Source organism: Aotus nancymaae, unplaced genomic scaffold (assembly GCF_030222135.1).
Source record: "Aotus nancymaae isolate 86718 unplaced genomic scaffold, 86718_ANA_hifiasm-v0.15.2.pri h1tg000058l, whole genome shotgun sequence".
NCBI classification, from domain to species: domain Eukaryota; kingdom Metazoa; phylum Chordata; class Mammalia; order Primates; family Aotidae; genus Aotus; species Aotus nancymaae.
In genome coordinates, this window is record NW_026988472.1 from 14,622,702 (window position 1) to 14,642,823 (window position 20,122).

Consider the following 20,122-nt stretch of genomic DNA (forward strand, 5'->3'; position numbering starts at 1 on the left):
GATCTACCAGCCTCAGCCTCCCAAAGTGCTGCGATTACAGGCGTGAGCCCCTGCCAAGCAACACTCTTTTCATACTTCTATTATGGCACTATGGGAACTGGGAGGTTGAAAGGGAAGAGCCTGCACTTTGGAGCCAAGCAGGCTGGGACTCCTCCACTTGCTAGTTGTGTGGCCATGGCCTCTGCAGTTTTTCTCATCAATAAGATAGGATTACAAAATGGCGACTTCATAGGATTGTGAGCATTAAATGAGATAATAGAGACAAAAGTGCCTCCCACATAGGGGGTGCCCAAATCCAAGATCTTTCTATATTTTTCTTTCTTCTTTCCTTTATTATATCTTGTATCTTTATTGATTATATTAGTCGTTTGTTGGCTTGTCTCATCTGCAGATAGGCTTTGTAAGGGCTGGAATGTGCCTTGCTTATCTTTTTAAAAAACTTTTATTTTAGCTTGGGGGATACATGTGCAGGTTTGTTATACAGGTAAACTTGGTCATGGGGGTTTGTTGTACAGATTAGTCACCTAGGTACTAAGCCTAGTACCCAACGGTTACTTTTTCTAATGCTCTTGCTCCTTTCACACTCCACCCTCCAATAGGCCCCAGTGTATGTTGTTCCCCTCTATGTATCCATAAGTTTTCATCATTTGGCTACCTCTTATAAGTGAGAACTTGTGGTATTTGGTTTTCTATTTCTGCATTAGTTTACTAAGGATAATGGCCTCCAGTTCCATCTATGTTCCTGCAAAAGATATTATCTCATTATTTTTTATGACTGCATAGTATTCCATGGTGTATATGTACCACATTTTCTTTATCCAGTCTAGCACTGATGGGCATTTAGATTGATTCCATGTCTTTGCTATTGTGAATAGTGTTGAAATAAACATTCACGTGCATGTGTCTTTATGGTGGAATGGTTTATAGTCCTCTGGTTATATACTCAGTAATGAGATTCCTGGGTTGAATGGTAGTTCTGCTTTTAGCTTCTTAAGGAAGCACCACGCTGATTTCCATAATGGTTGAACTAATTTCCACTGCCACCAACAGTGTATAAGTGTTCCCTTTTCTCCACAACTTCATCAGCATCTGTTATTTTTTGACTTCTTAGTAATAGCCATTCTGAGTGGTGTGAGATGGCATCTCATTGTGCTTTTCATTTGCATTTCTCAATATCAGTAATACTGAGCTTTTCTTCATATGCTTGTTGGCCATATGTTTATCTTCTTTTGAAAAGTGTCTGTTCATGTCCTTTGCCCACTTTTTAATGGGGTTGTTTTTCTCTTGTAAATTTGCTTAAAATTCCTTATAAATGCTGAATATTAGAGCTTTGTCAGATGCATAGTTTGCAAATTTTTTCTCCCATTCTGTAGGTTGTCTGTTAACTCTGTTGATAGTTTCTTTTGCTGTGTAGAAGCTCTTTAGTTTGATTAGATCCCATTTCTCAATTTTTGCTTTTGTTGTGTTTGCTTTTGGCATCTTCATTATGAAATCTTTGTCCATTCCTATGTCCAGGATGGTATTGCCTAGGTTGTCTTCCAGGGTTTTTATAGTTTTGTGTTTTACAATTAAGTCTTTAATGCATCTTGAGTTGATTTTTGTATATGGTGTAAGGAGGGCTCCGCTTTCAATCTTCTGCATTTGGCTAACCAGTTATCCCAGCACCATTAATTGAATGGGGAGTCCTTTCTCCATTGCTTGTTTTTGTCACCTTGCTTATCTTCGGATTCACACAGTGCTTAACACAAAGAGCTTAATGAATGTTGTTGAACTTCTCTAGTGTTCTATAGCACCCTAGGGTTACTATTATAATTAGCAACAATTTATTGACTATTTTCAAATAGCAAAAAGAACAGATTATTTTGTTTGTTTGGTTGGTTTTTGAGATGAAGTCTTGCTCTGTCACCCAGGCTGGAGTGCAGTAGCAGAATCTCAGCTCACTGCAACCTCGGACTCTCGGGTTCAAGTGATTCTCCTGCCTCAGCCTCCCAAGTAGCTGGGACTACAGGCATGTGCCACCATGCCCAGCTAACTTTTCTTTTGTATTTTTAGTAGAGATGGGGTTTCACCATGTTGGCCAGGCTGGTCTCAAACTCCTGACCTCAGGTGATCCACCTGCCTCGGCTTCCCAAAGTGCTGGGATTATGGGTGTAAGCCACCACACTTGGCCAAGAACAGATTTTGAATATACTCAAAACAAAAAATGATAAATGTTTGAGGTGATGGATATGCCAGTTACCCTGACTTGATCATTACATATTATATACATATGTCAAAATACCACACATACCCCAAAATACGTATAATTATTATGTCAATTAAAAATATATAAAATCAGTTCTCACTTTGGCAGCACATATACTAAAATTTGAATGATACAGAGAAGACTTGCATAGCCCCTGCACAAGGATGACATGTAAATTTATGAAGTGTCCCATATTTTTAGAAGACCCCATCGTCTCAGCCCAAAATCTCCTTAAACTGATAAGCAGCTTCAGCAAAGTCTCAGTATACAAAATCAATGTGCACTGGGCGCAGTGGCTCAAGCCTGTAATCCCAGCACTTTGGGAGGTCGAGGCGGGTGGATCACGAGGTCAAGAGATCGAGACCATCCTGGTCAACACGGTGAAACCCCGTCTCTACTAATACAAAAAAAATTAGCTGGGCATGGTGGCACGTGCCTGTAATCCCAGCTACTCAGGAGGCTGAGGCAGGAGAATTGCCTGAACCCAGGAGGCGGAGGTTGCGGTGAGCCGAGATTGCGCCATTGCACTCCAGCTTGGGTAACAAGAGTGAAACTCTGTCTCAAAAAAAAAAAAAAATCAATGTGCAGAAATCACAAGCATTATTATACACAAATAACAGACTTAAAGAGAGCCAAATCAAGAATGAACTGCCATTTGCAACTGCTACAAAGAGAATAAAATACCTAGGAATACAACTAACAAAGGATGTAAAGGACCTCTTCAAGGAGAACTATAAACCACTGCTCAAGGAAATAAGAGAGGACACAAACAGATGGAAAAACATTCCATGTTCATGGTTAGGAAGAATCAATATTGTGAAAATGGCCATACTGCCCAAAGTAATTTACAGATTCAATGCTACCCCATCAAGCTACCTATGACCCTCTTCACAGAACTGGAAGAAACCAACTTAAACTTCATATGGAACCAAAAGAGAGCCCACATAGCCAAGTCAATTCTAAGCAAAAAGAAAAAAGCTGGAGGCATCACGCTACCTGACTTCAAACTATACTACAAGGCTACAGTAATCAAAACAGCATGGTACTGGTACCAAAACAGAGATATAGGTCAATGGAACGGAACAGAGGCCTCAGAGGCAATGCCGCACATCTACAACCATCTGATCTTTGACAAAGCTGACAAAAACAACAATGGGGAAAAGATTCCCTGTTTAATAAATGGTGTTGGGAAAACTGGCTAGCCATGTGGAGAAAGCAGAAACTGGACCCCTTCTTGACATCTTACACTAAAATTAACTCCAGATGGATTAAAGACTTAAACATAAGACCTAATACCATAAAAACCCTAGAAGAAAACCTAGGCAAAACCATTCAGGAGATAGGCATGGGCAAGGACTTCATGACTAAAACTCCAAAAGCAATGGCAACAAAAGCCAAAATAAACATATGGGATCTAATTAAACTTAAGAGCTTCTGCACAGCGAAAGAAACAGTCATTAGAGTGAACCAGCAACCAACAGAATGGGAAAACATTTTTGCAATCTACCCATCTGACAAAGAAAGGGCTAATATCCAGAATCTACAAAGATCTAAAACAGATTTACCAGAAAAAAACAAACAAACCCATTCAAAAGTGGGTGAAGGATATGAACAGACACTTTTCAAAAGAAGACATTTATGAAGCCAACAAACATATGAAAAAATGCTCGTCATCACTGGTCATTAGAGAAATGCAAATCAAAACTACATTGAGATACCATCTCACGCCAGTTAGAATGGCGATCATTAAAAAATCTGGAGACAACAGATGCTGGAGAGGATGTGGAGAAATAGGAACACTTTTACACTGTTGGTGGGAGTGTAAATTAGTTCAAGCATTGTGGAAGACAGTGTGGCGATTCCTCAAGGACCTAGAAATAGAAATTCCATTTGACCCAGAAATCTCATTACTGGGTATATACCCAAAGGATTACAAATCGTTCTATTATAAAGACACATGCACACGTATGTTCACAGTGGCACTGTTTACAAAAGCAAAGACCTGGAACCTACCCAAATGCCCATCTATGATAGACTGGACAAGGAAAATGTGGCATGTATATACCATGGAATACTATGCAGCTGTAAAAAACAATGAGTTTGTGTCCTTTGTAGGGACATGGATGAATCTGGAAACCATCATTCTCAACAAACTGACACTGACAGAAGAACAGAAAATCAAACACCGCATGTTCTCACCCATAGGTGGGTGTTGAACAATGAGAACACATGGACACAGGGAGGGGAGCATCACACACTAGGGTCTGTTGGGGAGGACCAGGAGGGGGACAGCAGGGGGTAGGGAGGTTGGGGAGGGATAACATGGGGAGAAATGCCAGATATAGGTGACGGGGGGATGGAGACAGCAAACCACATTGCCACATAGGTACCTATGAAACAATCCTGCATGTTCTGCACATGTACCCCAGAACCTAAAGTGCAATAATACAATTATATATATACACACACACACACACATATACACACACACTAATAATAATAATAAAAGCAAAAAAAATGTTGTTGAACTAAATACTAATTTGGGACAAACCCTTCTAGTTTGTTTTTGGAATCTAGAATTTCTATGTTGTATCTCATAATCCATGAATTTATCACACAAATAAAGGAGTCCATAATGCCTATTTATGAATTCTCAATAGCAACTGTAATTGAAAAGAGTTCTGACAGCCCTTGGGCTGGCCTTGTCTTTCTCTGCAAGCACCATATGGGAACCCAAGCTGCAAACGAAGACACGCTTAGGGTGTTTGAAATCAGATAACAGCTAAGGAATTCCAAAGCAAACCACACACATTGGTGTTCTTGTGATTAAGGCTTATTTGAATCTAATTTTTTTGTATGACCATAATTGAGCATTCTAAAATAATCTTGAAAGTTAGTACTGGGGCTGTGTGTGGTGGCTCATGCCTATAATCCCAGCACTTTGGGAGGCTGAGGCAGGTGGATCACTGGAGGTCAGGAGTTCAAGACCAGCCTGGCCAACATGGTGAAACCCCGTCTCCACTAAAAATACAAAAATTAGTTGGGCGTGGTGGCAGCTGCATGTAATCCCAGCTACTCAGGAGACTGAGGCAGGAGAATCACTTGAACCCGGGAGGCAGAGGTTGCAGTGAGCCGAGATCACGCCATTGCACTCCAGCCTGGGCGACAAGAGTGAAACTCCGTCTCATAAAAAAAAAAAAGCACCAGGGCAAAAAGTGACCAAGTTAGCATAATGACTTAGCATATGTGTAAGACGTGTTTCTTAAACAAATAAATGAATAGGTGAATGGATGTGGCTGGGTGATGGGTGAAGTTCTGTAGAAGGCATACTTTCATCTCCTCAGACACACTTCAGTCACCTTTGGGGAAAACTGAAGGGAGCTGGACCTCTTTCCTATGTAGCCACTCTGTCGAGGTGGTTGCTGGGGTAAGTTAAATGGTGCCTCTTGTGTCTGACAGTATTATTTTGAAGGGGAGCACATATGGTGGTAATGATGTGGTGTGGGAAAGGAACTTTATTTAAAATCCCAGGAAAGCTTTAAGTCCAAGTTTCTTTTCTTGTAATTTTTTTTTTTTTTTGGAAATGGAGTCTTGCTCTATTGCCCAGGCCGGAGTGCAGTGGCGTGATCTCGGCTCACTGCAACCTCTGCGTCCAGTGTTCAAGTGATTCTAGATGCCTCAGACTTCTGAGTAGCTGGAATTACAGGCACACGCCACCACACTTGACTAATTTTTTGTATTTTTAGTAGAGACGAGGTTTCGCTATGTTAGCCAGGATGGTCTCGATCTCCTGACCTCGTGATCTGCCCGCCTCAGCCTCCCAAAGTTCTGGGATTACAGGTGTGGGCCACTGTGCCCGGCCTTTAAAAATTTTTAGTTAAAAACATTTTTTTTATGTAGAGATGGGATCGCAGTATGTTGCCCAGGCTGGTCTTGAATTTCTGGGATCAAGTGATCCTCTTGCTTTGGCCTCCCGAAGTACTGGGATTGTAGGTGAGAGTCACTGTGCTTGGCTTCCAAGTTTCTTAACAAGCATTAATAACCCATGTCATATGTTGGGTTCCCTGTGATACAAACTCTAAGACTGTTAGTGTGCAGGATGTTTATTAAGGAGAGCACTTGGAATCAACACTGTGGAAGGGAGAGGAAGGAAGCAGAATTTAGTGGTAACTGTAGTAGAGAGAGGAAGTGGGACAACATGGGCAAATATATGAGTGTCTAAAGGTCAAGTGTTTGGGATGTGGCTGTTGAAGGACTGGATGGTAGAAAGCAGGAGGCAGGAGGCAGCATACCCTGCCTTGTCTCTATATTCCACTTTGCACAAGGCTGATGAACATAGATATTTCAAATAACTGAAAATGATGCCTCAACAGAAGCCTCCTTATGTGGAATTGGCTGCTGTTGCCAAGGCAGGATGAGCTGAGGATGGAAAATGAAGCAGAGCATGAGCTGAGGATGTAGACCACTCAGAGAGGCATGTCCTTGGTAAAAGAGAAAATTTATCCTGTATATGTCTGTGCAAAGAACACTCCTGTATCAGATCTTGTGGTTGCAAATGATAGAAGCCCAACTGGAGCTATCTTAGAGAAAAAGGAGGATTTATTGGCTCTTGTAGAAAACCCTGTAAAGAGAGAGGTGTAGCTGGCTTCTGGGAGGACAGGGACAAAGGCTGGTCCCCTATTAGCATGGAGAATGAAGCTTTCTTTGTGTCAATTGCCCTCTTTCAGGGGTTTTATCACAAGACTGGCTCACCAATGACAGAAACTGCTAACTCTCATCTGTCCAAATTTCATTCATTCAATTCATAAAACACATATCCATGGAACACCTATAACATTACAGACACTTTTCTAGGTGCTGGAAATAGTAGTAGAAGAAATGCAAGAAAATAAACTCTGTTTATATTCTAGAGGAGAAAATTCAGACAGTAAACAAAAGTAAAGAGAAATATTTTACAGGGTGTTAGAAAGTAGTAAGTGCTATGGAAAATAAAAATCAAGCATAAGGCAGGGCACGGTGGCTCAGGCCTATAATCCCAACACGTTGAAAGCCAGAGGCTGGCAGGTTACTTGAGCCCAGGAGTTTGAGACCAGCCCAGGCAACGTGGAGAAACCCCTCTCTACAAAAAAATACAAAAATTAGCTGGGCTTGGTGGCTCATGCCTGTAGTCCTAGCTAGTTGGGAGGCTGAGGTGGGAAAATCTCTTGAGCCCAGGAGGTCGAGGCTGCAGTGAGCCATGATTGTGCCACTGCACTCCAACCTGGGTGACAGAGTGAGACCCTGTCTCAAAACCAAAACAAAAACAAAAACAAAAAAAAAATGAAGCATAGAGGAAGCATAGGAAGTGCTGGGGTGGGGAGTTGCAATTTAAATCGAGTAGTCAGGGTGGGCCTTACTAGGAAGATGACATTTGAACCAAGACCGTTAAGAAGAGAGGGAGGGAGCCATGCAAATAACTGAGGGAAAAGGACTGACGTTGGGGAGAACAGCAAGTGCTGAGGACATGAGCTAGGTATGTGCTTGGCGTCTGTGAGGAAAAGCAACGGGTCTAAGGCTAAAGAGGAGTGAGCAAAGACACGAGGCCAGGGAGGTAAGAGAATGCAGGCGGATTCTCTAGAGCTTTGTGAGTCCTAGCAAAGACTTTGACTTTGACTTAGAGTATGAGATAGACAACGGCTAGAAGGTTTTGCATGGAGGAGTGACATTATCTGATTTGCATTCACCTCTGGCTTCTGTGCTGAGAGTGAACTGTAGAGAGGCAAGGGTAGAAGTAGGGAGACCGGTTAGGTACTTATTACAGTCATTCAAGGGAGATACGATGGTGGCTTAGACCAGGTTGAGTCAGTTTTGCTGTCTAAGAGAGGTTGATTTTGTCAAGTTCCACGTAAAAGGAGAATGAAGGCTATGGGGTCATGTGGGTCACATGGGCACAGGTATGACTGGTTACGGCATTGTGAGCACTTAGGTGGCATGGGAGAAGGGATAGTTTATATAAAATGTGGGGAGCTGTTTCTAGAAGAAGGGAAGAGAAAGCAGCAGATCACAATAGCTGTCTATTTCAGGTATTATTTACTCAAGGCTGCTTTGAAATTACGGAAGCATTCTTCTGCCTTTGACTGAATAGATCTGGGAAAAATTCTCTTCCTATAACTCACGCAATATATTCCACTACATCCATGGGCTAGTTTGCTGCAAAATCAAGCTAAGGTTTTTGTGAAGAACTGAGCTGTGAGTGGATTTCATCCTGACACAACGTCTTTTAGAGTTCTTGACTTCCCTCCTAGAGAAGTTTTCTTTGTTGAAATGTAGCTTACTCAATTCCTCATTACTGTCACAACAAATGACTTAAATGGTTCCATATGCGTGTGCCTGGTTTCTCAGAAACTACCTCTTTAGAATGCCACCCTGATTCTCTGAAAAGAGAATGTGTGACAAACATTACAATATTTATGTTATCTTATCTTCCGAGTGACTCTTGAAAATGCTGGACATAAATTTAGGAGTCTTAAGAGTAAAATAGGCTCTTCCAACATGGCTGTTACAATCGCAATGAAATATTCTAAAAACAAAAATGGTAGTCTTTTATATTTAATCATGATGTAAATCCAATGACTGGTCCTTAAACAGTGGTCTTTTTCCTTTCAATTTTTTTTTTGTCACGAAGTCGTGATATGATGACAACCTCAACCATTTCAGACTGTATCCACTATTAAAATCGGTCTCTCTCACAATGACAATGCACTCCTCCACTTCAACTCTTATTTTATACTCTGGGTTTAGACTGAATTTAACATTATCACCTTGTATCCTGGAAAAAGAAGCTGAACGTTTCTTTCTTTTTTGTTTACAAGCTTAACTGTGGCTTTTCTAGAATGAGATATTTAGACTTTGTTTCTATTGCATACTCTCTGAGGATTATGAGGTACATCCAGATGGAAATAATCATTCCCAGATGGGACTAGTCGTTGTTAAGGCACCATTCTATTCACCACTGATTCCATGGTCTACACTTTCTGATAGTCTATGGTCACCGTCTGTACCCTCAGTGACCAGCCAGCGTGTATCTGCCACTTCTCTTTCTCTTTCTCTACTCTTCACCCATTTTTTCTCTCCCCCAGATTTAGCACAAAAATGTAAACGGCAACACAAAATTTGTTCTGAAAGACTAAATCCCTGTTACATCTTAGAAACGATGTATGGTGTGTTAGATCATTAACTTACACAGAATTATAATGTAAGAAACCGTAATGTATGCCCTTAGCGCTTCTGCTATAAAGGACAGGATGGAAGGAGACTTATACTCCAGTGGGGAAGAGTATTTTTAGCACCTGTTATTGTTTAGAATTGTTGATACACGGATATAGTAAAAGGCAGACTAATTTTCATTCATGTTATTGTTTTCAAACCCCCTAAAGACAATACCCTTCTTTATTGCCTGTCCTCACGGCTGACTGGCATTACTGCTTCCACTTTAGTTCACCATTTTCTGGTATCCATTAAGAAAAAAAAAAAGAAAACCACATGAGGACAGCGATTTTTGCCAGTTTTGTTCATCATTGTATCCCAAGTGCCTGGAAGAGTGCCCAGCATATATCAAGTGCTCAATAAATGAATATTTTTTAATGAATCCATTTATTATAAGATATTAACACAAACAAAAGAAGATATAGAATCAATTTGTAAGATATAAAGAAAAATGTAGCAAATACTCACCAAGCTGACCTAATAAATATCATTTAACACTACTAGATCCCCTGAATAAATTACCCTTGTCATCTCTTTCCATTATTCCAGAGGCTACAGCAATCCTGAATTAATTTTTATTTTACTTTTTCTACTTTACTATGTTATTTGTTTTCATTCTTAACTGAGTGTGGATTACTTTGTACATACAAAAGAATGTTAGGTAGGGAGACCGAGGGGGCAGATCACGAGGTCAGGAATTCAAGACCAGCCTGGCCATCATGGTGAAACCCCGTCTCCACTAAAAATACAAAAATTGGCTGGGTGTGGTGGCGCACGTCTGTAATCCCAGCTACTTGAGAGGCTGAGGTAGGAGAATCACTTGAAACCAGGAGGTGGAGGTTGCAGTGAGCTGAGATCGCACCACTGCACTCCAGCCTGGGCAACAAAGTAAGACTCCATCGCAAAAACAAAAACAAAAAACAAAGAATCTTAGGTAGATAACAAATGCCCATATATTTACCACCTAACTAAAGCAATAAATTATTACCAAGACCACTGACATTGATATGTTCCTCCTGATCTTAAAGGCCACATCTTCCTCCCCTTTCTAAATTTTGTTTATCATTTACTTGCTTATTTTTTTAGGCTTACTACATTTTAATGTATAAATATAAAATATTCTTTCATTTGACGTTTTAAACTTCATGTAAATGGTAAAATATTGTATATATTCATCTATTACTTGCTTTTTGTGATAAGCATGTGTGTGAGAGTCCAGTGCTGTGGGGACCAATTATGCTGGTTGTGTACTGCACAACTCTAGGGGGTGCTGTTTGCCTTGAGATCTGAGTGAATGACAACCCCTGCAGTTGTGCAGTGTACAACCTGCTTGGCTGTACATAAGGCTGTGACACATTGTGTTTCCAACTGTGGCCACAAAATATCTCCCATCCCACAAGCTTTTTTGCAATGTGACCTTGTCATGCCCCCATCAAGAAATGGAGTCTATTTCTCCCCCCGTGGATGTGGGCGGGCCTTGTGACTATTTTACCTAATAGAACATAGCAGATACTATGTTGAGTAACTTCCAAGGCTAGTAAGTAAGAGATCTGTAACTTCTTCCTTTATCACTTGTAATGCTCCAAGCTATCATGTAAGAAATCTGATTACTCCAAGACTAGAATGTTGTGAGGAAGTCTAAGTGACCGTATAGTAAGAGAGAAGCCACTTGGAGGAGCGCTGATGTGCCAGACATGCGCATGAAGCCTTATTGAACTTCCTAGCTCAGCGCAGCGGAGTGAATAAACCCAGCTGATACTACGTGGGGCAAAACTGCCCAGCTAAGCTCTGACTAAATTCCTCACCTGCAATATCATGAGCCAATAAAATGAAACTAGAATAGCTCTTCAAAACATTCCCACTCGTCCTGAGTTGGACTGATCAGTCATTGGATGTGGCCACCCCAGCAAGGAAGGTGATCTTGGACCAGGAAATTCTATTCAACTGAGGCAGTCCCTGAGGTCCCACCGCTGAAGGTGAACTGCCAACAGCACTACCATAGAGTCTTTAGGTTTTTCTCTATATAAGATCATGTGATCTGCAAACAGGGACAATTTGACTTCCTCCTTTCCAATTCGGATGCCCTTCATTTCTTTCTCTTGTGTAATTGCTCTGGCTAGGACTTCCAGTACTATGTTGAATAAGAGTGGTGAGAATAAGCATCTTTGTCTTGTTCCAGTTCTTAGAGGAAAAGCTCACAACTATTTTATTGTGTGAATATCTAACTATTTATTCAATTCTTTTCCTATTGATGAATATTTGGATTCCTGAGATCATCAGATATTCTTTCATATTTTCCGAGTATTTTAAAGTTTTGCTGTTCACATTTGAATCCTGAATGACATGAAAAGTGATTTGTTTTTCTCATAGTATTAAGTAAACATCCAATTTTTTCATACAAATGACTGTTAATTTGCAATAATGCTTCTGTCATATATCAAGTGTCTGCATGTTTTGATGTCTTGCTGAGTTACTGATTGTGTTATTGTGTTCTGCTGGTTCATTTGTCTATCTCTGAGCCAGTGTCTTAGTGCCTTAATTACTATAAATTTATAAGACTTGGAACAGAATTCCCTTAACCTTGTCATTATTCTCCAAGAGTGTCTGGGCTGTTCTTGACTCTGCTCTATCATATAAATTTTAAATCAGTTTGTCCAATTTCACACACAAAAATTTATTAGAAATTGTGTTTTGTTCTGTTTTCTATGAAAATATCTTTATTTTAGAAGTAATCTGTATCTTGCTGAAATCTAAGAAACACTCAGTTGAGGGATTTGCTAGCCACGTGTAGTGGGTTGAATGGCGGGACTTCCAAAAGCTGTGTCCACATCTGAATCTCTGGAACCTATAAATGCGACATTATTTAGAAAAAGGATCTTTGCAGATGTAATAAATTAAAGATCTTGAGAGGAGGAGATTTTCCTGGATTCTCCAGGTGGGCTGTAAAGCCAATGTTGAATGTCCTTATAAGAGACACACAAAAGGAGAAACACACAAAGGGGTGAAGATTGGAGTAATGCAGCCAAAAGCCAACAAACGCAGCCACCAAAAACTGGAAGAGGCAGAAAACAAATTCTCTTCTAAAGCGTCCAGAGAGGGTGCCACCTTGCGACACCTTGATTTCAGAGACACCAGATCTCCAGAACTGTGAGAGAATGTATTTCTGTTGTTTTAAGCCACCCAATTTATGGCAATTTGTTACAGCAGCCACAGGAAACTAATACACCACTCATTCTTTGTTTTCTCTAACCTGTTCTCCTGTACTGTTAGATCCCTAGAAAGCAACATACCAGGGGCATATCATTACCAATACAAATGTGAATAAATAGAAATGTTTTCACTGGTTGAAGCCAGATGTTATGTCCTTGACTTTTCAAAAGTGTATGAGAAATGGCCACATTAAAAAAATGTCTGCATCAGCTGCAAGACACCAGCTCTAGTTACTAGGAAAAGGTCAAAGCAGAACATTCCTGTGGGTGAAATGAGTCCGTTCCCTCTGTAAATCCAAGAAGTAGATCATGTTAGGGAGAGCCACAAGTTTATTATTAATATAAGTTTTGGTTAAGACAAGCCAAAAAGGAAAAATCTTGGTCAGAGTTACTCAGGTAAGCTGCTCTTATGTTAAAAAGATGGTGCAGGCTGGGCACGGTGGCTCACGCCTGTAATCCCAGCACTTTGGGAGGCCCAGGCGGGCAAATCACCAGAGGTTTAGAGTTCGAGACCAGCTTGATCAACATGGAGAAACCCCGTCTCTACTAAAAATACAAAATTAGGCAGGAGTAGTGGCACATGCCTGTAATCCCAACTACTCGAGAAGCTGAGGCAGGAGAATCACTTGAACCCAGGAGGCAGAGGTTGTGGTGAGCCGAGATTGCACCATTGCACGCACTCCAGCCTGGGCAACAAGAGCAAAACTCCGTCTCAAAAAAAAAGATGGTGCAAAGGCAATGGGTATCTTGGTAATGGCATCCCTCAATATGCTTAGCACTTGAGTCTCCTGTTCCAATCGGGACTGGCTACATAGGCCTAGTGCACTGCTGTCATCCTGAGATATCCCTTCACTGGCTACCTGGGAACTCCCTTAATCTGTTAATTACATTGAATCTCCTGTTCCCTATGTCTTATATCTTCCTATGTCTTTATTTACTCTTCATATTTTGGTGAGCACCTCCTCCAGTAGCTTCTTGGGAAACTGTGCTTGGGGAATAAGAACAAGTATTTTGAGTTCTTGCATGTCTGCAAATATCTTTATTTACTTACTCTAAAATGATAGTTTAGTTGAATATAAATTGTCGCTTCAAAATAATTTTCCTTCAAAATTTTAGAGCCATTGCTTCATTGTTTTCTTGCTTCCATTGCTGCTGTTAAGAATAGAGCCGTTCTCATATCTTATCCTTTGTATAAAATCTATTTCTTCTCTTCTAGAAACTTCTGTTTATTCCCACTGTAGTGAAGTTATCTTGATGTAAGCCTATTTTCTCCCATTTTGCTGTATCCTAGGTAGGCTCCTTTTATCTGACAATTCACATCCTTGAGTTCGGAGAATTTGTTTTTGATTCTTTCAGTGATAATTTTCTCACCTCTGCTTTCAACATTCTTTTCTATAACTCAGATTTTTCAGATGTTGTTACCACCTCATCTGGTCTTTTAATTTTTTCACATTTCTTTCCTCACTATTTTTCTTTTTCTTGTCCTTGAATTTCACCCTTGAGTTTTAAATTTCTGCTATCATTTTACTTAACCAGACAGAATCTCTAGTTAAATGTTGAATAGAGGTAGTAATAATCCTTGTTTTGTTCTTGATTTGATTTTAAAGATAATGTTCTCATGTTTCAGATTTAGGTATTAGGTTGATTTGAGGTCTTTGACAATAACTTTTATTAGGTATCTATTATTTCTAGATTGTTAGGCAATTTTATTCCAAATAGGCATTGGATTACATTGAATGCTTTTGATGTATTTCTTAAGATAATTTGTTTTTTCTGTTTTTATCAGTGAATAAAAATAATGGATTTTCTAAAATTAAACTAACTTTACCTTCCTGGGATAAGCACAGCTTAGTTGTAATGTTTTCTGTTCTGTTCACTGCTGGATTCAGTTTGTATACATTTTGTTTAGAGTTTTTATATCTGCATTGGTGAGTGAATTTGTGCTGTAGTATTCTTTGCCTATACTTTTCTTCTTCTTTTTTTTTTTGAGACAGAGTCTCACTCTGTTGCCCAGGCTGGAGTGCAGTGACTCGATCTCGGCTCACTGCAACCTCCGCCTCCTGGGTTCAAGTGATTCTCCTGCCTCAGCGTTCTGAGTAGCTGGGATTAAAGGAGCGTGCCACCACGCCCGGCTAATTTTTTTTTGTATTTTTAGTAGAGACGGCGTTTCACCGTTTTGGTCAAGCTGATCTTGAACTCCTGACCTCGTGATCTGCCTGCCTTAGCCTTCCAAAGTGCTGAGTACAGGCATGAGCCACCGTGCCTGACCTTTGCTTATACTTTTCTTGTCTTTTTTTGCTATGGAGGTTGTATATACCATAGCTCTCATAACAGTTGGAGAGCTAGAGAGTTTTCTTTCTATTTCTATTCCCTGGAATAGTTTTTATAATATTGGAAATATTTCTTCCTTAAATGCTTAGTAGAACTCGACGACAAAATCATCGGGGCAACATGCTTTTACATATTGATTTTATTTCCTCATTGTTTATAGGACCACTCAAGATTTATATTTTTCTTTGAGTCAGTTTGGGTTGGTTATATTTCCTAGGAGTTTTGCCTTTCTGTCTAAATTCTAAATAATATTGGCATTAAAAATGTCATAGTATTATCTCTTAAATACATCAGTTTTTCACATTGTTGATCCTCTTTGTTGTCTTTTTGTTTTGTTTTGTTTCTGGCTTTTTTTCAGAGACAGCATCTTCTTCTGTGCCTAGGCTGAAGTGCAGTGGTGTGATCATAGCTTACTATAACTTCAAACTCCTGGGCTCAAGAGACCTTCTTGCCTCAGCCTCCTGAGTAGCTAAAACTACAGGCATGTGCCAGGTAATTTTTAAAAACTTTTCGTAGAGAAAGGGTCTTGCTATATTGCCCAGACTTGTTTCAAACTCTTGGCCTCAAGCAATCTTCCCACCTTAGCTTCCCAAAGCACTGATATTAGAGATGTGACCCACCACACCCAGCCTATCTTCTCCTTTATTATTTAGCTTTATTATTTCTTTTCCTTGGGTTTATTCTGTTTCTCTTTTACTAGCTTTTTAAGTTCAATGCTTAGCTCATTACTTTTCCTTTCAGCTTATTTCACAATTTCAATTTTTTATTTCGAAGTAATTGTACATTCACAGAAAGTTGTGAAAATAATAAGAGAATTGCTATGTACCCTTCACCGAGTTTCTCCTGGTGGTTACATCTTAGGTAACCATAGGACAGTATCAAATCCAGGAAACTGACATTGGTACAATGTGTATGTATAATTTTATGCCATTGATCACATGCATTGATTCATGTAACCCCACCATCACAATCAAGACACAGAACAGTTCCATCAATACCAACATCTCCCTCCTATCTACCGTTTATAGTCACACTCATTCCCTTCCCATCCACCATGCCTAACTCCTGGTAACTACAAATCTGCTCACCATCTCCATAGTTTTATCATTTTGAGAATGTTATATAAGTGGAATCATATAGTATGTGACCTTTGAGAGTGACCCTTTTCACTTGGCGCAATGCTGTTGGTAGCCATATAAGTTGCATGTATCAATAGTTTGTTCCTTTTTATGGCTGAGAAGTATTCCATGGTATGGCTATACTACAGTTTGTTTAACCATTCATCTAATGAAGGACATTTTGATTGATTCCAGTTGTTGATGATTACTCACTTCCAGGAGTTTTTATGTAGAATCCTTGAAATTTTCTATGTAAACCATGATATCATAGAAAAATAAGGATGCTTTTATTTATTCCTTTCTGATCTATATGGCTTTTATCGTCTTGATGCACTTACTAGCATTCTAGTACTATGCCGAATAAGAGTGATGAGAATGGACATATTTGCCTTGCTTTTGAACTTAAGAGGAAAACATTGAGTCTTTCACCATTGTGTATGATATCAGTTACAGGGTTTTTAAAGACATTTTTTATTAAGTTGAAGAAGTGCTCCTCTATCAGTCTGCAAGAACCACACTGTTACTGGGCTTGGGGTCCCCCCTAAAGCAGATACAGACTAGATCACAACACTCAAGTCCTTTCAAGTATCTGGAAAGCCTTCCCAAGAAGAACAAGTACAAACAAGTCCAGACTGCAAAGACTACAATAACTACCTAACTCTTCAATGCCCAGACACAGACAAACATCTATAAGTATCAACACAGTCCAGAAAAACATGACCTCAACAAATGAACTAAATCAGGCATCAGAGACCAATCCTGGAGAAACACATATGTGACCTTTCAGACACAGAATTCAAAATCACTGTTTTCAGGGAACTCAAAGAAATTCAAGATAACACAGAGAATTCCGAATTCTATCAGATACATGTAACAAAGAGATTGAAATAATTTAAGAGAATCAAACAGAAATTCTTGAGCTAAAAAATGCAATTGGCATACTGAAGAATGCATCAGAGTCTTAATAGCAGAAGTGATTGAGCAGAAGAAAGAATTAATGAGCATGAAGACAAGTTATTTGAAAATGCACTGTCAGAGGAGACAAAAGAAAAAAGAATTTTAAAAAATGAAGCATGCCTACAGGATCTAGAGAATAATCTCAAAAGGGCAAATCTAAGAATTATTGGCCTTAAAGAGGAGTTGGAGAAAGAGATAGCGGTGGAAAGTTTATTCAAAGAGATAACAACACAAAACCTCCCAAATTTAGAGAAAGATATAAATATCCAAGTACAAGAAGGCTACAGAACACCAAGCAGATTTAACACAAAGAAGCTTATCTCAAGGCATTTGATAATAATCAAACTCTGAAACCTCAAGGATAAAAAAAGGATTCTAAAAGCAACAAGAGAAAAGAAACAAATAACATACAATAGAGCTCCAATATGTTAGGCAGCAGACTTTTCATTGGCAACCTAACAGGCCAGGAGAGAGTGGCATGACATATTGAAAATACTGAAGGAGGCCGGGCATGGTGGCTCATGCCTGTAATCCTAGCACTTTGGGAGACCAAGGTGGGCAGACCACCCAAGGTCAGGAGTTTGAAACCAGCTTCAATCAACATGGTGAAACCCCATCTCTACTGAAATTAGCTGGGTATGGTGGCATCCGCCTATAATCCCAGCTACTAAGCAGACTGAGGCAAGAGAATCACATGAACTCGGGAGGTGGAAGTTGCAGTGAGCCAGGATCGTGCCACTGCACTTCAGCCTGGGCAACAAGAGTGAAACTCCATCTCAAAAAAAAAAAAAAAAGAAAAAAGAAAAGAAAATACTGAAGGAAAAAAACCCTTTACCCTAGAGTAGTACATTCAGCAAAAATGTCCTTCAAACATGAAGGAGAAATAAAGACTTTCCCAGACAAACAAAAGCTGAGGAATTTCATCAATACCAAACCTGTCTTACAAGAAATGCTAAAGAGAATATTTCAATCAGAAGGAGAAGGACATTAAGGAGCAATAAGAAATCACCTGAAGGTACAAAACTCACAGGTAATAGTAAGTACACAGAAAAACACAGAATATGATACCACTGTAACTGTGGTGTGTAAACTACTCTTAAGTAGAAAGACTAAATGATGAACCAATAAAAAATAATAACTACAACTTTTTAAGACATAGACAGTATGATAGGATATAAATAGTAACAATAGAAAGTTGAAAAGCAGAAGGATAATGTGAAGGCGTAGACTAGTAGTTTTCTTTATGCTTGCTTATTTATTTGTTTATGCAAGCAGTGTTAAGTTCTCATCAACTTAAAATAGTGGATTGCTAGATATTATTTGCAAGCCTCATGATAATCTCCAATAAAAAAATGTACAATGGATACACAAAAAACAAAAAGCAAGAAACTAAATCATATCACCAGAGAAAGTCACCCGCACTAAAAGGAAGACAAGAAGAAAAGAAAAAAGGGAGTGAAGGCCACAAAACAATTGAAAACACATATCAAAATGGTAGGAGTAAGTCCTTACTTATCAATAATCACATTGAATATAAATGGACTAAACTCGCCAATTGAAACACATAGACTGGCTCAATGGATAAAAAGACCCATTGATCTGTTGCCTACAAAAAACACACTTCTTCTATAAAGATAAACATAGTCTGAAAATAAAGGGATGGAAAAGGCTATTCCATGCCAATGGAAACAAAAAAAGAGCAGAAGTAGCTATACTTATATCAGACAAAATAGATATCAAGATAAAAACTCTAAGAGACAAAGAAGGTCACTATACAATCATAAAGGGGTCAATTCACCAAGAGGATATAACAATTTTAAATATATATATGCATTCAACACTGGAGTCCCCAGATATATAAAGCAAATATTTTTAGAGCTATAAAGACAGATAGACCCCAATGCAATAATAGCTAGAGACTTCCAGACAGAAAATCAACAAAGAAACATCTGATTCAATCTACACTATAGACCAAATGGATCTATTAGATATTTAGAGAACATTTTATTCAACAACTACAGAATACACATTCTTTTCCTCAGCAGAGGAATCATTCTCAAGGATACACCATATGTTAGGTCACAAAACAAGTCTTAAAACATTCAAACAATTAAAATAATATCAAGCATCTTCTCTGACTGCAATGGAATAAAACTAGAAATAAATAACAAGAGGAAGACCAGCCTGACCAACATGGTGAAATCCTGTCTCTACAAAAAATACAAAAATTAGCTGGGTGTGGTGGTGTGCGCCTGTAATCCCAGCTACTCAGGAGGGAGAATCTCTTGAACCCAGGAGGCAGAGGTTGCAGTGAGCCAAGATCATGCCACTGCACTACAGCCTGGGCAACACAGTGAGACTCCATTTCAAAAAAAAGGGAAAGAAATGGACAAATTCCTAGACACGTACAATCAATAACAAGTAACAAAACTGTATCCCTGATGAATATTGATGCAAAAATTTTCATTAAAATACTAATAAACCAAATTCAACAATACATTAAAAAGGTCATTCATCATGAACAAGTGAGAGTAATCACAATGCAAGACTGGTTCAACATATGCAAATCAATCAATGTGACATATCATATCAACAGAATGAAGGACAAAAACCATATGATTATTCCAACTGATGCTGAACAAGCATTTGACAAAATTCAACATTCTTTCATAATAAAAACACTTAAAAAAACTGGGTACAGAAGGAACGTACCTCAACATAATAAAAACCATATATGACAGACCCACAGCTAGTATCATACTGAATGGGGAAAAATTGAAAGTCTTCCTCGAAGATCTGAAACACAAAAAGGATGCCCACTATCCCCACTGTTATTCAACATAACACTGAAAGTCCTAGCCAGAGAAATCAGACAAGAGAATGAAATAAAGGGCATCCAAATTGGAAAGGAAGAAGTCAAATTATCCTTGTTTGCAGATAATATGATCTTATGTTTGGAAAAATGTAGACTCCAGCAAAAGACTGTTAGAACTGATAAATTCAGTAAAGTTTCAGGA

General features: G+C 39.1%; 1 non-coding gene across 1 annotated transcript; it reads left to right on the forward strand.

Moving 5' to 3' along the window:
• The first annotated feature begins 2,337 nt into the window (after positions 1–2,337).
• LOC135270049 (U6 spliceosomal RNA) lies at positions 2,338–2,444 on the forward strand. The gene has a single exon (XR_010338263.1). It is a non-coding gene; the product is annotated as a U6 spliceosomal RNA (small nuclear RNA).
• Positions 2,445–20,122: the final 17,678 nt, after the last annotated feature.